Genomic DNA, 12,138 nt, shown 5'->3' on the forward strand with positions numbered 1-12,138 from the left:
TCAGCAATGGTGGACACCCCTCCCCCTACCAAGCTGGAATATCTCAGGTCTAGCTAAGACTGCCATGCTGGCTGCGAGAATTTCAAGCCAGTGGATCTTAGGTTGCTGGTCTTTGTTGGGGTGGGACCCACACAGCCAGATCACTTGTCTCTCTGGCTTCAGCCCCCTTTTTCAGGGGAATGAGTGGCTCTGTCTCGCTGGCATTCTGGGTGCCACTCAGTTGGAAATGTGGAGATCACTCACCCATTGCTCACACTGGGAACTGCGGACTGGAGCTGTTTCTATTTGGCTATTTTGATAGACATCCAAGCCAATACATTTTTAAAGGACCAGGATAAAACCAACTAACCAAAAAATAAACAAAATAACCCAAACATAATAGAACATCTGATATCTGTGGGACAATATCACAAGGTGTGTATACGTGCCATCAGGAATACCAGAAGAGCACCAAACCACAGGTTCAGAAGCTCAGAAAATAACAAGCAGATAAATAACAAAAGGCTACACTTACACATATTATAGTCAAACTGTGACAAAGAGAAAATCTGGCAAGAAGCCAGAGCAAAAAGAGAGAGAGAGAAAAAATACAAACACCTCACCCACAGAGGAACAAGGGTAGAAATTACAAAGGCTTCTCCTCAGAAATTATGCAACAAGAACATGAAAAGTGATGAAAGAAAAAAATCCCCACCAAATGGGAGTTTCTTTTATTTTTTAACTTACAGTTTTTGTGGGTACATAGTAGGTTTATATATTTATGGTGTGTTTGGGATATTTTGATATAGGCACACAATGTGTAATAATCATATCTGGATGAATGGGTTATTCACCACCTCAAGCATTTATCCTTTGTGTTACAAACAATCCAATTATACTCTTTAGTTACTTTTAAATTTACAATTAAATTATTACACCACTATGTTATGCTATCAAATACTAGATCTTACCCATTCTTTTTAAACTATTTTTTGTACCCATTAACCATCTTCACTTCCCTCCCACCACTCCCCAACGGCCCTTCCCAGCCTCTGGTAAACATCAGTCTACTCTCTATCTCCATTAGTTTAATTGTTAAAATTTTTAGTTTCAACAAATAAATGAGAGCATGAGAAGTTTGTCTTTCTGTGCCTGGCTTATTTCACTTAACATAATGACCTCCAGTTTCATCCATGTTGTTGCAAATAATGGTATCTCATTCTTTTTCATGGATGAATAGTACTCCATTGTAAATATGTATCACATTTTCTTTGTCCATTCATGTGTTGACAGACAGTCAGATTGCCTCCAAATCTTGGCTATTGTGAAACGTGAGACTGCAGATATCACTTTGATATACTGATTTTCTTTCTTTTGTGTATACACCTACCAGTGGGATTGCTGGATCATGTGGTAGCTCTATTTTTCATTCTTTTTTTTTTTTTTTCCAGAATTTCATTACTTTTTATTATATACCAGCTAGTTTATATTTTAGCTCTTTATAAAGAAAATGCTAAGAAAAACTATAATCACATGTTATGTGGTTTTAAAATCATAATTCCAGATTTCTTTATATATAACATGGAACGGTGCAGTAGCTATATCCCGTGTAACAGACTTTAGTTCAGTTCAATGATGTGGCACACCCTGCAAAATTAACTAGTCACACACACAAAAAGTCTCAAATACACACAAAGGTAATTTACGATAACAAGGAATGTAATTTTTCTTGGCTGTGCTTCAGAAATGTAGGGTCAGTAGCCTTAGTCAAGGCACAAAGCAGGAAAAGGTGAGCACAGCTGTCCCTAGGAGTGGGCAAGGTATGTACAATCACTGATGAGGTATTCATGCATGCAAAGGATTTAAAACTGCTCAGTCTCACTGCAAAAACTGAACCGAGTTAAAAAGAAATGCTGTAGCTTCCCCCTACTATCTGGCTCTGGATGGAGTCTGCAGTCCTACTTCATCATATAGAAAATAAAATTGACAAGGATCTCCAAAAGTAAATCACTATTTGTGTAAATGAAACAAAATGCTTTATTAATCCCAGTTCTTGGTTGTGCCTCCTGGACTAGAAGCATTTTGTGGAAAAAAGAGTGTTTCACAAAATTGAAATGTAATTCAGGTGAAAGACAAAACATTTTCCACAGATACTTAAAATTTCAAACTTTCAAATGGCCCTTACAGCTGAACTGTTGTATGTTACAATAGTGAGGGTTCTGGGCATCCTTTAGCAGCAAATGCTGGTTTAAAGGGCACAGGGTCTCTTCGGTTGATTTGCTTGCTGGCTTGTTCTTCTTCTCGTAGAGTTGCGCAGAAAGATTTCACTTTATCCTGCAGCTCACTTAAAATGTCTGTTTTTTGCTGAAGAATGGCTTCAAGTTGTGTGGCGTATGAATTGACCTCATAGTCTACTTCTTCAGTCATATCTAGGAGAGGCTTTTCATCTTCTAACCATCAAACTGATTCCTGGAATGCTGCTCTATGATCTTCTACAACTTGTTCTTCCATTTCTACTATTTGTGAGACCACTTCATGGAAAGCTAACAGTTGTGGAGAAACTTCTTCATTTTGTTCAAATAAGTTTTAGATAATCTCTCTTAGGGGAACTCCCCACATCCCACTGTGTCTCTAAGTCATCAATCCGGTTTGGTGGATTGGCTGAACATCACCAGCAGCAGTTGGATCTACAGTCAATTCTTTGACCCTATTTGCATATCTTAATGTATTAAGAGTGTTTTCACAGGATGCAAATCCTGGAAAGATTGTGGCGATCAGGCAGATATGAGAGTTTTCACCTGTGAAAGAATCTTATTTGCACAGAAAGCAGCATGAAGTTTACTTCTACCTAAGGCTGTGATGCACTCCTTGAGTGCTAAAAGGCTTTTATTAATTTCAGCACCTTCAAGCCTTGTTTGCCTGTCTGCACTGGAAGTATCAGCTCCTCTTTCATTTTCAGCCAAATCAATGAGGAAAAATTTTCCTGTAGTTTTCCTTTCCTTTTAAGAATAATCTGAAAAAAAAAAAAAAGAATAATCTGAAACACTGTATGGATCTGAGATGAATGTGCATTTGCAGATGTTTCACTGGGTGTTCTGTGACTGTTGCCTGCGTCAATGAGTTTCATGACATCTTCAACACATTTGACCTCCCGTTCCTGTAATCCTGCCACTTGAACCTGCTGTTTTCCACCTTCTAGAAGTTTTAATTTTGTTTTCCTATTTAGCAAGTCAAACAGCTTTCCACTATAAATTTCAAAGAAGGTCGCATATACTGAAGTTCTAGCTTTTTATAGTTTGCCTTCTTTAGCATTAAAAAGATATCCGGAGATGCTAATGCATAAATTCCTTTAGAATAATCTTGGCTCTTTCCTGAAAAGTCACCACCCACAATTTTTCACTGGAGATTTTCCACTTCCAATCTGCCCATAAGCAAAGCATGTAGCCATTCCCCTTTCAAACATAGTTTCCACTAGTGGTTTAGCAGTAACCTTGTAAACCATTTCATTAGGAGCTGAGTAATCAAAGGCATAATCAAAACGAAATGTTTGGTTTTCTAAGTACCTTTTTAAAGTTACCTTTTGTTTTGGTTCATGTACCATCACAACATATTTGCTAGGAATTGTGATTACATCAAGATCTTTTATTTGAGTTTCTTTTTTTCTTTTCTTTCTTTCTTTCTTTTTTTTTTTTGAAAAGGAGTCTTGCTCTGTCGCCAGGATGAACTGCAGTGGTGCAATCTCCACTCACTGCAACCTCCGCCTCCTGGGTTCAAGTGATTCTTCCGCCTCAGCTTCCCGGGTAGCTGGGACCACAGGCGCGTGTCACCACGCCCGGCTAATGTTTTTGTATTTTTAGTAGTGACAGGGTTTCACCGTGTTGGCCAGGACAGTCTTGATTTCTTGACCTCGTGATCCACCCGCCTCGGCCTCCCAAAGTGCTGGAATTACAGGCGTGAGCCACCGCGCCCCGCCGAGTTTCTTTTTTCTTGAGTGGTCATTTCCTTACACACACACACGTATCCTATGTACATCAATATGTCTGCTGTTGTTAATGGTCTATAATCCAAACTTCCTCTAAAGTCTCTGATTATACACATAATTTCATAATTTGTGATTGTAGCATCAACATCCTGGGCTCTTTTTTCTCTAAATTCTTGCTGTTGCAGTCTCCTTTTAGTCTCATTTTTCTTCCAGTTTTTCTACCTCTTTTACACAATTAGATTTTCTACATGCATTCTGTTGTGCAGAGAAAGTCCGTTCAGGAAATTGACTGGGTTATGTGTGTGAAGAACCAACCACTCTTACTTCTTGGAGGAGGGTCATCCTTAATAGAACCCACAGTCCATCGATTCTTTACAATTTTGTTTACTTTGGCTGAGCATGCTGGAGGTGGAGGTGTTTCTGGACTGGGTTTAATTTCTTCATTAGGATCAAGGTCAGGGTTAAGTGAAAAGATGCTCTCCAGGTCAATCTCTTTGCCTTTTGCATCTCCATTTCCTATCCATTCAACAGTTACACTTTCATTATCTTCATTTAAAGATGTTACCATTGTCTGATGTATTTGGCCATCGCTGCGCTTGATCCCCACATAAATTCCAATCTGGGTCTTGCTGAAGTCGGCCGTTGCCGTCACCTCATCTGGAGCAGCAGCAGTGGGCCCAAGGAGGAGAATGGGAGGGTAGAAAAGGAGGCGGCAGGGTAGGTGTCCCTTTTTAACTCTTTCAGGAACCTCCAGACTACTCTCCGTAGTGATTATACTAATTTATATCCCCACCAACAGTGTATGAGTTTCCCCTATCTCCACATCCTCACCAGCATTGATTATTATCTGTCTTTGGATAAAAGCCATTTTAATTGGGGTAAGATAGTATCTCATTATAATTTTGATTTGCATTTCTCTGATGATCAATGATGTCAAGCACCTTTTCATATAACTGTTTGCCATTTGTATGTCTTCTTTTGAGAAATGTCCAGTCAGATCTTTTGCCCATGTTTAATTAGCTTATTAGATTTTTTTTTTCCTGTAGATTTGTTTGTACTACTCATATATTCTGGTTATAAATCCCTTGTGAGATGGATAGTTTGCAGATATGTTCTCCCATTCAGTGGGTTGTCTTTTCACTTCGTTAATTGTTTCCTTCACCGTGCAAAAGCTTTTTAAGTTGATGTGATCCCATTTGTCGGTTTTTGCTTCAGTTGCCTGTGCTTATGGGGTATTATTGAAGAAATCTTTGCCCAGTCCAATGTCCTAGTTTGTCTAATGTTTTCTTATAGTAGTTTCATAATATGCGGTCTTAGATTTAATTCTTTAGTCCATTTTGGTTTTATTTTTGGATCGGGCCAGAGATAGGAGAGTCCAGTTTCATCCTTCTGCATGTGGATATTCAGTTTTTCTAGCACCATTTATTGAAGAGATGGTCCTTTCCACAATGTATGTTCTTGGCAACTTTGTCAAAAATGAATTCATTGTAGATGTGCTGATTTGTTGCTGAGTTCTGTATTCTGCTGCATTAGTCTATGTGTCTGTTTTTAAGCCAGTACCATGCTGTTTTGGTTACTACAACATGGTGATGTAATTTGAAGTCAGGTAATATGATTCCTCCACTTTTGTTCTTTTTGCTTAGGATAGCTTTGGCTATTCTAGGTCTTTTGTGGTGTCATAAAAATTTTATAACTTTTTTGTTTTTGTGAGGAACGTCATTGGTATTTTGATAGAGATCGCATTGAATCTTTAGGTAGTATGGACATTTTAATGATGATTCTTCTAATCCATGAACATGGAATATCTTTCCATTTTTTTATGTCCTCTTTAATTTCTTTGGTCAAATTTTATAGTTTTCATTGTAGAGATTTTTCACTTCTTTGGTTAATTCCTAGCTATTTAATTTTATTTGTTGTCATTGTAAATGGGATTAGTTTCTCTATTTCTTTTTCAGATTGTTCGCTCTTGACATATAGAAATCCTACTGATTTTTGTATGTTGATTTTGTATCCTACAACTTTAATAAATTTGTTTATCAGTTCTAATGGTTTTTTTTTGGTAGAGACTTTAGGTTTTCCCAAATATGATCATATCATCTGCAAACAAGGACAATTTGACTTCTCTCTTTCTAATCTGGATATCCTCTATTTCTTTCTCTTGTCTGATTGCTCCAGGTAGATTTTCTAATTTATGGGCATATAATTGCTCATAGAAGCCTCTAATGATCCCTCGAATTTCTGTGGTATTGGTTGTAATGTCTCCTTTTTCATCTCTTTTTTTTTTTTTTTTTTTTTTTGAGACGGAGTTTTTTTTGCTCTTGTTACCCAGGCTGGAGTGCAATGGCACGATCTCGGCTCACCGCAACCTCCGCCTCCCGGGTTCAGGCAATTCTCCTGCCTCAGCCTCCCGAGTAGCTGGGATTACAGGCACGCACCACCATGCCCAGCTAATTTTTTGTATTTTTAGTAGAGACGGGGTTTCACCATGTTGACCAGGATGGTCTCGATCTCTTGACCTCGTGATCCACCCACCTCAGCCTCCCAAAGTGCTGGGATTACAGGCTTGAGCCACTGTACCTGGCCTTCCTTTTTCATCTCTTATTTAATTATTCTTTTAAAGACAGAATCTGACTCTGTTGCCCAGGCTGAAATGCAATGGCAGGGTTTTAACTCACTGCAACCTCTGCCTCCCAGAGTCAAGCAATTCTCATGCCTCAGCCTCCTGAGTAGCTGGAACTACAGGTGTGTGCCACCACCCCTGGCTAATTTTTATGTTTTTAGTAGAGACAGAGTTTCAACATGTTGGCCAAGCTGGTCTTGAACTCCTGAGCTCAGGTGATCCACCTGCCTCAGTTTCCCAAAGTGCTGGGATTGCAGATGTGAGCCACTGTGCCTAGCTTGACTTAATTTATTTGGTTCTTCTCTCTCTTTTTTTTTAGCTACTCTGATTAAAGTTTTGTCAATTTTGTTTATCTTTTTTAAAAAACTAACTTTTTGTTTCATTGATCTTTTGTTTTCTTCATTTAATTTCATTTATTTCTGCTCTGGTCTTTATTATTTAATTTCTTTCTATAACTTTGAGCTTATTTGTGCTTGCTTTTCTAGTTCTTGAAGATGCAGTTAGGTGGGATTTTTTATTGTTTGTTTTTTTTTGTTTGAAAATTTTATCTTTTTTTGATGTAGACCCTTACAGCTATAAACTTCCCTCCTGGTACTGCTTTTGCCGTACCCCATAGGTTTTGGTATGTTGTGTTTCCATTATCATTTGTTTCAAAATATTTTTCGATTTTCTTCTTAATCTCTTCAGTGACCCACTGGTCACTCAAGAGCATATTGTTTAATTTCCATGTTTGTATAGTTTCCAAAGTTCCTCTCGTTATTGATTTGTAGGTTTATTATATTGTGGTCAGAGAAGATACTTGATATTATTTCAATTTTGTGAATGATTTAAGACTTGTTTTGTGGTGAACATATGGTCTATTCTTGAAAATTAGCTATGTCCCCAGGAGAATGCGTATTCTGCAGCTTTTGGGTGAAATGTTCTGTAAATACCTATTAGATCCATTTGGTCTATAGTGCAGATTGAGACTGATGTTTCTTTGTTGAACTTCTGTCTGGATGATCTATCCAATGCTGAAGTTGGACGGTTGAAGTCTTTAGCTGTTATTGTATTGGGGCCTTTCTTTCTCTTTAGCTCTAAAAATATTTGCTTTAAAAATCTAGGTGCTCCAGTGTTGGGTGCGTGTATATTTACAATAGTTAACATTCTCTTGCTGAGTGACTCATTTATTATTCTGTCTCTTTTTATAGTTTTTGTCTTGAAGTCTATTTGTCTTATATAAGTATAGCTACTCCAGTTTTTTTGTTTCCATTGGCATAGAGCATCTTTTCCCTCCCTTTATTTTCAGTCTATGTGTGTCTTTATAGGTGAAGTGTGATTCTTGTAGGCAACACATCACTGGGTCTTTTTTTCATCCATTCGACCACTCTATGTCTTTCCACTAGAGGTTTAGTCTATTTGTATTCAATATTGTCACTGACAAATAGGGACTTACTCTTGTCATTTTATTGTTAGTTTTCTGATTGTTGTGTGGTCATGTCTTCTTTTCTTTCTTCTTTTCTTCCTTTTAGTGGAGGTGATTTTTCTCTAGTAGTATGTTTTAATTACTTGATTTTTATCTTTTGTGAATCATTGTATGTTTTTAGATTTGAGGCTACCATGAGGCTTGTGAATAATATCTTATAAACTGATATTTTAAACTGATGACAACTCAAAACTGAATGCATAAACAAACAAAAGAAAATCTAATAAAAACTCTGTACTTTACCTTTGTCCCCTAGCTTTTAAACTTTTTGTTGTTTCTATTTATATCTTATAGTACTGTCCATGTCTTAAAAAGTTGTTGTAGTCATTCTTTTTGATTGGTTCATCTTTTCATCATTCTACTCAAGGTATAAGTAGTTTACACAAAACAATTACAGTTTTATAACATTCTCTGTTTTTCTGAGTACAGGAAGTGCTCAACTTATGACCACGGTCGGGACCGCGGAATGGTTGTAACATGATTTGGTCGTAAGTTGAGTAGGCTATATGTACAGTTGAAATGGTGCACGTGGAGATGGTAGTGCTGCTAGAAGCTGGTCCTCACTGTCGTACGCCCAGCTGGGCAACGTTTGTGCTGCCAGACGTGGAGCAGTCGTGGCTAGCGATTGTGGTCATAAAGTTGAATGGTCGTAAGTTGCATAGGTCGTAAGTTGATCAATACCTGTATTCACTGTTCTGAGTTTTGTACCTTCAGATGATTTCTTTTTTTTTTGTTTTGTTTTTGTTTTTTTTTGAGACAGAGTCTCGCTCCATCTCCAGGCACTGGGCTGGAGGGCAGTGGTGCAATCTCGGCTCACTGCAACCTCCACCTCCCAGGTTCAAGCAATTCTCCTGCCTCAGCCTCATGAGTAGCTGGAACTACAGGGGTGTGCAACCAGGCCCAGCTAATTTTTGTATATATATATATATTTTTTTTTTTTTTAGTAGAGCCGGGGTTTCACCATGTTGGCCAGGATGGTCTCAATCTCTTGACCTTGTGATCCGCCTGCCTTGGCCTCCCAAAGTGCTGGGATTACAGGCGTGAGCCACCACACCTGGCCCCTGCAGATGATTTCTTATTGTTCTTTAGCATCCTTTTCTTTCTGATGGAAGAACTCACTTTAGCATTTCTTATAGGACAGGTCTGGTGTTGATGAAATCTCTCAGCTTTTGTTTGTCTAGGAAAGTCTTTATTTATCACTCATGTTTGAAGGATGTTTTTGCCAGATAAGCGATTCTAGAATAAAAGTTTTTTCCCTTCAGCACTTTAAATATGTCATGCCACTCTCTCCTGGCCTCTAAAGGTTCCACTGAAAAGTCTGCTGTGAGGCATATTGGAGCTCCATTGTATGTTATTTGTTTCTTTTCTTTTGCTGCTTTTAAGATCCTTTCTTTATCCTTCACCTTTGGGAGTATGATTATTAAATGCCTTGAGGTAGTCTTCTTTTGGTTAAATCTTCTTGGTATTCTACAGCCTTCTTGTACTTGAATATTGATATGTTTCTCTAGATGTGAGAAGTTCTTTGTTATTATCCCCTTAAATAAACTTTCTAACCCCCACCTCCTTTTTAAGGCCAATAACTCTTAGCTTTGCCCTTTTGAAGCTATTTTCTAGATCCTGTAGGTGTGCTTCATTCTTTTCTCTTTTGTCTCCTCTGACTGTGTATTTTCAAACAGCCTATCTTCAAGCTCACTAATTCTTCTGTCTGATCAGTTCTGTTATTAGAATACTCTGGGCCAGGTGCAGTGGCTCACACCTGTAATCTCAGCACTTTGGGAGGCTGAAGTGGGTGAGTCACCTGAGTTCAGGAGTTCGAGACTAGCCTGGACAACGTGGTGAAACCCTGTCTCTACTAAAAATATAAAAATTATTTTTAATATTTTATATTAAAATATAAATGATAGATGCCTGTAATCCTAGCTATTCAGGAGGCTGAGGCAGGATAATCACTTGAACCTGGGAGGCAGAGGTTGCAGTGAGCTGAGGTCATGCCTCTGCACTTCAGCCTGGGTGACAAGAGCAAAACTCTGTCTCAGAGAGAGAGAGAGAGAGAGAGAGACCGATATGCATTCTTTGATATGTCAGTTGCATTTTTCAATCCCAGAATTTCTGTTTTATTCTCTTTAATTATGTCAATTTCTTTGTTAAATTTATCTGATAGGATTCCAAATTTCTTTGGTTTTATCTTGGATTTCTTTGAGTTTTCTCAAAACAGCTATTTTGAATTCTCTGTTTGAAAGGTCACGTATCTCTGTATCTCCAGGATTGGCCTCTGGTGCCTATGTAGTTTGTTTGGTGAGCTCATATTTTCCTGGATGGTCTTGATGTTTGTGAATGTGTCATTGGTATTTGGGCATTGAATAGTTAGGTATTTATTGCAGTCTTCATAGTCTGGACTTGTTTGTACTTGTTCTTCTTAGGAAGACTTTCCAGCTATTCAAAGAGACTTGGATGTTGTGATCTAAGTTTTTGGTCACTGCAGCCATATCTGCATTAAAGGGCATCCCAAGCTAAGTAATGGTGAGGTTCTTGTAGACCAGTAGAGGTACGGCCTTAGTGGTCTTCAATAAGATCCAAAAGAACTGTCTGGATTATCAGGCAAATACTCTTGTTCTCTTCCCTTCATTTCTCCTAAAAACACAAAGTCTCCCTGTTTGTGCTGAGCTGCCTGGAGCTGGGGGAGGGGTGACAAAAGGACTCCTATGGCCACCACCACTGGGACTGTGCTGGGTCAGACCTGAAGCTGGCACAACACTGGGTCTCGCCCAAGACCCACTGTAGCCACTACCTGGCTAGTGCTTATGTTTGCTCAATGTGCTAGGGCTCTACCGTCTGGAGGTGGCTAAGCCAAAAAGTCTTGTGTGTTTCCCTTCAGGGTGGTAAGTTCCCCTGGGTCCTGGCAAGTCCAGAGATGCTGTCCTGGAGCCACGTCCTGGAGTCAGAGATCTTAGAAATTTGCCTGGTGCTCTATTCTACTGCAGCTAAGCTTGCACCAAAACCATAAGACGAAGGCATTTCCACTCTTCTTTCCACTTTCCCCAGGCAGAGGACTCTCCCCCTGTGTCTACCATCCCCACAGGTTCCTGGGGGAGTACTACAGGGTACCACCAATATTCACTTAAGGCCCACAGCTTCTTCAGTCAGCTTGTGGTGAATGCTTCCAGGTCTAGGACTCGCGCTTCATGGCAATGGGCTCCTCTCTGGTCCAGGAGCACCAGAAATGATATCTAAGAGCCGAGGCCTGGAATTGGGGATCCCAAGAGCCTGCTTGGTACTCTCCCCACTATGGTACCTAAGCTGCAAGACAAAGTCTCCTATATTCTTCCCTCTTTTGTTCTCAAGCAGAAGGAGTCTCTCCTCATAGGCACCACAGCTGTGAACATGCTGGGTAACACCTGAAACTAGCGCATCTCAGAGTCTCACCCAAGGCCCATGGCATGTACTACCTGGTTACCACTGCTAGGTATTCAGGACCGAAGGGTTCTTTAGTTAGCAGGTGATAAATCCTGCCAGAACTGCATCCTTCCTTTCAAGGCAGTGGGTTTTCTTTTGGCTCAGGATATGTCTAGAAATACTGTCTGGGAGCTAGGGTCTGGAATAGGGGCCTCACGACTCTGCCTGGTGCTCTATCTTTCTGTTGCTAAGGTGATATTCAAGATGCAAGACAAAGTCCTTTTCACTTTTCCCTCTCCTCTCCTCGGGCAGAAGGGAGCGGCTACTTTCATCGTGGTGAGCTTCCCTGTGTGGGGTTAGAGCAGGGGCCATGCAAGTACTCTGTTAGCTACCCCAGCTGGTATGTCACTAGGTTGCATAACCCCCAAGTCCACTGGCTTCAAGTCCAGCACAGTGCTAGGAGTTACCTGGGATTTGCAGTCCTTGTGGCCTCGATTGCCTTTCATATTTATCCAGGATCCCATAGCACTTTAGCCTGTGGTGCTGAGAGTTGCTGAAACTCGAGTTCCAGCTGCTGGGATGGGTGATTCCCTTCTGGTTAGGACTGGTCTAAATGTTCTCTCTATGGTTCCCAGCTGAGTTCTGCCTGGTGTTGGCAGCACTGAGTTCCCATGCAAAATCCCGCAATCACTGTGCTCT

The 12,138-nt window shown here is 39.8% G+C and overlaps 1 pseudogene; it reads right to left on the reverse strand.

Annotated features, from left to right (window-relative positions):
* Positions 1–2,181: 2,181 nt before the first annotated feature.
* On the reverse strand, positions 2,182–11,811 carry LOC101037384 (kinesin-like protein KIF2A pseudogene; annotated as a pseudogene).
* Positions 11,812–12,138: the final 327 nt, after the last annotated feature.

Source organism: Saimiri boliviensis, chromosome 2 (assembly GCF_048565385.1).
Source record: "Saimiri boliviensis isolate mSaiBol1 chromosome 2, mSaiBol1.pri, whole genome shotgun sequence".
NCBI lineage: Eukaryota > Metazoa > Chordata > Mammalia > Primates > Cebidae > Saimiri > Saimiri boliviensis.